Source organism: Camelina sativa, chromosome 15 (assembly GCF_030686135.1).
Source record: "Camelina sativa cultivar CO46 ecotype springtype chromosome 15, ASM3068613v1".
NCBI classification, from domain to species: Eukaryota; Viridiplantae; Streptophyta; class Magnoliopsida; order Brassicales; family Brassicaceae; genus Camelina; species Camelina sativa.
This window is the reverse complement of record NC_141894.1, coordinates 3,923,514-3,929,355: the sequence shown is the minus strand read 5'-3', so window position 1 is coordinate 3,929,355 and position 5,842 is coordinate 3,923,514. Positions and strand designations below refer to the sequence as shown.

The window sequence follows — 5,842 nt, the reverse complement described above, 5'->3', positions numbered from 1 at the left end:
ACAGACTCTCATTTTCATCAAGATTAAAAGCTAAGAGTATTTCGCAAACAAAAATTTAATATTATCGGTACATTCTAACTCCAAAAACTGCAAATGATTGCTATCAAATTAATAGTAAATTTTATTAATGTATAAAGAAAGAAATTAAAGATTGTGTGAATAGAAAAACTGAATTAAACCATTTGAATCAAAAATTGCTTAATCCAAAAATTGGTCAATTCATATCTATTTTGACAAATATCTATACAAATTTCCACTTTAGCTACTAAAACTGAAATTTCATATGAGTAAAAAACAATAATTTGTACTGAACAAACCAAACCAAATCCAGTTTTGTGCAATTAGATCAAATCAACTTAAATTTATTACAATATATATAATCAAGAGATTTTTGCAAATAAAAATTCAAAATAGTCTGTACATTCTAAATCGTGATAAATGCAAATCAATGTTATCAACTCTAGTAAATTTACCAATGTATCAGGATTGTGTGCACAGAAAAAAAACTAAATTGAACCAAACTAAACCGATTTGAATTAACAATTGGTCGAGCTAAAAAATTGAATGGTAAAACAATTCTTATACCAGTATATAAACCAATTTAAACCGGTAAAATGAACCGTTATGCGCTTCAACTCTAGTAAAACCGGGAGCTTGATTTCTTTAGATTTCAGGTAGTATAGGGAGCAAAGTCTTGTTAGATCATCAAATAAGGTTGTTGAAGATAATGAGGGTAAGAAGAAAGAGTTGAAAGTGTCCAGCATAGATTTCATGGGGCTTGGCTTTGCTGATAAGAGAAGCACAAGAGGGCTTCTAGTTCTAGCGGGACTTGTTCCTGTTGTAGACTATCTTCCTGAAGGAGACTTACCTGAGGTGGAGTTTATTGTTGGTGATAAAAACTAGAAGGAGATGGAAACTCTGATGTGTATAAGCCCAAAGTTTCTACATGGATAGCAACATCCCCAAGACGGTATGTGATTGGCCCATCTAAATAGATGTCTTATGCAACTGAATTAGTTGTACCTAAGAACTCAAAGGGGGAAAAAGTTGCTTGTTCAATGATGTTAAGTTAGGATAATAGAGCCAATTACTCCAGATTATTAAAGGTAGGAGTAACATAAAGGTTCAAATACAGATAGCTCTTCCAATTGTTTGAGTAATTCGTTTCTTGTTGATGATATGCAAAATTTTATCATGTATATGTCCTACAACACTAAGTTTTCCAAATTCCAAGTAGCATTTTCACTAGGTTTCTGAAACAACTTGAACCTCTAAAAGACTAAAACTAATCCATTCATGTTCATGAGCTTGGGGCTAATTTTAGCTATAAGAATTTGCATCTTAACTTTGTTTGAATGTATACTTTCCTGAGGACAGAGATATATACTTTTCTTTTTGTTTAAGTTTGGTGGTGGAAGGACTCTCCAACCGGGTGATTCAGTTGAAACCGCTGAAGAGAGGATTGTGAGAGAAGCACAGACAATAAAAAATGCTCGCTGCCTACAAGAAATCAATCGGACTGAATATTGATCCCAAACTCAAACTTGAGTGTGAGAAGGTACTCCAAAGACATTTTTGTTCTTCATTGAGGACAGACCTGATGCTGAAGTCAATTTGGATGTAATATCACACAAAAGGAATCTCATTTACAGAGCAAATTTGCTCTCAATGAGAATGCTCCAAGCTATATCTTATAAATTTTAAGTTGCTGTCTTTAGAACCTTACTTATAGATCAAAAAGAGCAAAGATGTGGGTTCAACTGAAACTATGACTCCTGATTTCTCAAGCAGATTCTCTTATTGTAAATATTTAGATTTACACGTTGCCACATTTTCTAGAAATTTTATTAAAAAATTGATTTGAGTGGAGAAAAACTATAAAGAAATATATACTTTATCTACAGGCATGTTCTGCATCTATTTGTGCATCAAGATAGCTAGAAATTAGGATCGTTTAGCTCATCATCTACTTCTTCCGTTAATTTTAATACTTTCTTTATTATAACAGGCAATAGACAAGGAGAACTCGCTTATGGATTCGGGGAAACTCAAGGAAGCTTTGCCATACTATGAAAAGATCATGGAGAAAATAGTTTTTTTAAGGTAATTTCTCCAAATCTGTTTTTTTACTTCATGTCTATGTTTCTGCATTAATCTACTGATACAACTATTCTTCTACATATGCCTTTCTGAATGCATGAGGCTTCTTTACTATCTATCCGCAGCATGTATGTGGAGCAAAGAATCCAACTATCTTATATAACAACCAACCATACAATCAATAAGGGTTTAAGAACCTAATTATTTTGCATCATTAGTTCCATGACCTTGTTATGTGATATTCTATCGACATCTTAATCCATTGATCCACCCAGGCCCGGCCCACCCCTAAAGCAACTAAAGCATGTGCTTTAGGCCACCAAATACATACTAACTATTTGTATTACTTAACAAAATATTTCTTAGCTGAGTTGGTTATCTACTAGTAGAATAAGTTTCTTATCACGGGTTCGAATCTCCAAATAGGCAACATTTGTATTTTTTTTTATTGTATGTAATTATGTATCATATAGTTAATGTATATTTATAACATACCATAAATAAAAAATGCTTTAGGCCTCCTCGACCATAGGACCGGCCCTGGATCCACCTAGTCCTAGATACCAAAAGAAGTAGTTATTCAGAAGGTGATATTACTTGTAATTTCTAAAGTTCGCTCCAGTAGATGTGACCTTAACTAGGTACGAGTTTAGTTGTGCAGAGTGAGCTTCATGGACAAGCGGCTTTGCAGTGGTCTATCTGTCAGGATTCACTTCGAAAGTAAGTTTTTCTCTCTTTTCATTTCTCTTGATGCAACTACAGGGTGACAATTATTTCTTCATGAATATATGACTTTTTAATAGCCTCATATAAATTTGTATTTGTAAATCTTTGTCCCACATCTCTCAAGCTCTAAAACTCCCGAAGGAAACCACAAAATACTTGAAGCTTCCCTGTTATACGTACCAAGTTGGTGGTCATTTGCGAATGTTCTAACAACCTAGTCCTAGATACCAAAAGAAGTAGTTATTCAGAAGGTGATATTACTTGTAATTTCTAAAGTTCGCTCCAGTAGATGTGACCTTAACTAGGTACGAGTTTAGTTGTGCAGAGTGAGCTTCATGGACAAGCGGCTTTGCAGTGGTCTATCTGTCAGGATTCACTTCGAAAGTAAGTTTTTCTCTCTTTTCATTTCTCTTGATGCAACTACAGGGTGACAATTATTTCTTCATGAATATATGACTTTTTAATAGCCTCATATAAATTTGTATTTGTAAATCTTTGTCCCAAATCTCTCAAGCTCTAAAACTCCCGAAGGAAACCACAAAATACTTGAAGCTTCCCTGTTATACGTACCAAGTTGGTGGTCATTTGCGAATGTTCTAAGATATCCTCAAAAGTAGTCTTGTTGACTACTGGTTAGTATTTATGGGCTCATGTGCCTTAAACTCTTATTGTGGAGTGACTGACAGGGAAGATAAGGCAAGGGGCATGTATGAGAAGCTTCTATCCGACCCAATACCGAGAGTGAGCAAGAAGCGAGGCAGTTCATGTTCAGTTTCCAGGTAACTCAAAAACACTCCCAGAAGTATTATACCTACTAATCACAACGAGCAAGATAAGTTGTGTAACACAACTTGTGTTTTCTCTCTGACTAAGATCCGACAAGAGCCATTCAACTCTATTCGTTTTGCTTATTGTGTGCTTAACGATAAAAAAGTGTTGGCTTCTCGCAGTGTTTTCTATCATCTGGTTTTGGCAAACAGTTTCTCTTAAACATGTGAGGGTTTTTCTTAAACTTGTAGGCAATGGAGATGCTGAATGTTAAAGGGGTCGAGCTTCATGGAGGGAAACACTGGTTATCAGAACTACTTTGAAGCCTTTGTCAAAGATAATGTGAATTACAAAGCGCAAGAGGATAATGAAAGAGAGGCAATGGGTATAGATGAGACTCTCATCATGAGAGTATGAGACACTCCTATATGTGATTCTGCTTGCGTCTCCGATTTTAATGGTCTTTATTGTGGCTGCACAGAGAGGGAATATGCACTGAAACGCACAAATTCTTGTCAACTTCTTACATGTAAGTGTTGTAAATACAATATAGGTAATGTGATGCAACGCAACTAAGTTAGTCATTGTTTGATTTGCATCTATATTATTGACATTAATTAAAATATATATTTTATTACAGTTAAGGATCATCATCATGCACACAAAGTTTTTCTTGTTAATTAGAAGAACATAACAGAAGATGAGAATCAAACTCCAAAAGAATAAATAAACAAATCCAGTTGATCCTAGTAATAATAATAATAACATTAAGTTGATTTTTTTTTGGACAACCATGAATTTTCATTCAAATTAAGACCCATAAAGGGTTGAGTTCTTACAGCATAAAATCAGATAGACATAAAATGATAAAGATAAGGGCTCCATGAGCTTAACAAAAGGATTTTCACATTGAAAAAGTTCTGAGAAGTCTATTGGAACCAGAGCGGATTCGTTCTTGAAGTCAGGCTTCACGAGATCCTCGACCACCTGGTGGTCATGAGCGGCTCTAGCGGCTGATACCGATGAGCTTTTAAAGGGGTGTTCCATGGAGGGAATGGTTGAGGGTTTTTTCGCCAACTTGAGAGTGGTCAATGGCATGAGATGGTTTAAGCTTTGACAAGCATACCTCAAGGATGTAGATGAAGCTGTAGTCGGGGATCGCAGGCAGAGGGTGTCAAACCATAACAAAGCAGGTGGGTCATCCCTCTCATGGCAATGGAGGTAAATAAATTCCACACAAAGCTTGTTATCAGTTTGGACCTGGGAAGTGGAAACAGACCCAAGCTTTCGATCTAATGGCGGTAGGTGGTACATGGGTTCAAAGGGTTTTGTCACCAACATGAGAGGGTTCAAACGCATGAAATACTTTAACCTTTGAAGAACAAACCTCATAGTTGCAGATGGAGCTAAACACGGGTATCTTAGGGAGAGGGTATCAAACTGTAACAAAGCAGGTGGGTCATCCCTCTCATGACAATGGAGGTAAATGAGTTCCACACAAAGCTTGTAGTCAGTTTGGTCCTGGACAGTTTCTACAGACCCAAGCAATCGATCTACTGGTGGTAGGTGGTACAGGGTGATAAAGGGTTTAAGCCAGGGGTTCATACCAGCTATCAGATCCGATTCAGAGCTAAGGTTATACAGGGCAGGCATCCGGACAAAGCTACTTAGCTGACCTCGACAAACAAATTGATCAAACCGTTCTAAAGACACCAACAAACTGCTACCGAGTGAAACTCGACTTGATCTAGCAGAGAGTAATGATACTAAAGAACTGGAACTTGACTTAAGATTCTCAAACACAGGTCTAGGTAGATAAAATCTATCACTAAACAGGCATTGTCGACAATGGAACAGCAACTTCACATACACAACAAGCAACGACCAACAAGAATCCGGCAACAGGCAATTAAGATGATTGAACGGATGCATCACAGGGACAAACGTTCGTGTAGAAAAGGAGAAAACAGACCTGGGCCTCAAACATTGGATACTAGAATCGTTGGCTTTGGTAGTGGGCCGAGATAAGGTTACTGGGCCTATCAATGGATACAGGTCCATTAACAGAAACCCTAGGAAACCACCGGATGAGCAGGGGTTGGCGAGGGAAAGGGAAAAGCGGCGAGCTGACCAGTAGCTTTTCCGACTGGATCCACTGGACACCGGGAGGGGCATGGACAACAGAGTTCTGGAGTCTCGAGGCTTCACGGTGTGAGAGGGATTGAAAAGTAGAAAAAGCAGCCTCGTT

The 5,842-nt window shown here is 37.2% G+C and overlaps 1 pseudogene; it reads left to right on the top strand.

Annotated features, from left to right (window-relative positions):
• Positions 1–564: 564 nt before the first annotated feature.
• Positions 565–4,093, top strand: LOC104748094 (uncharacterized; annotated as a pseudogene).
• Positions 4,094–5,842: the final 1,749 nt, after the last annotated feature.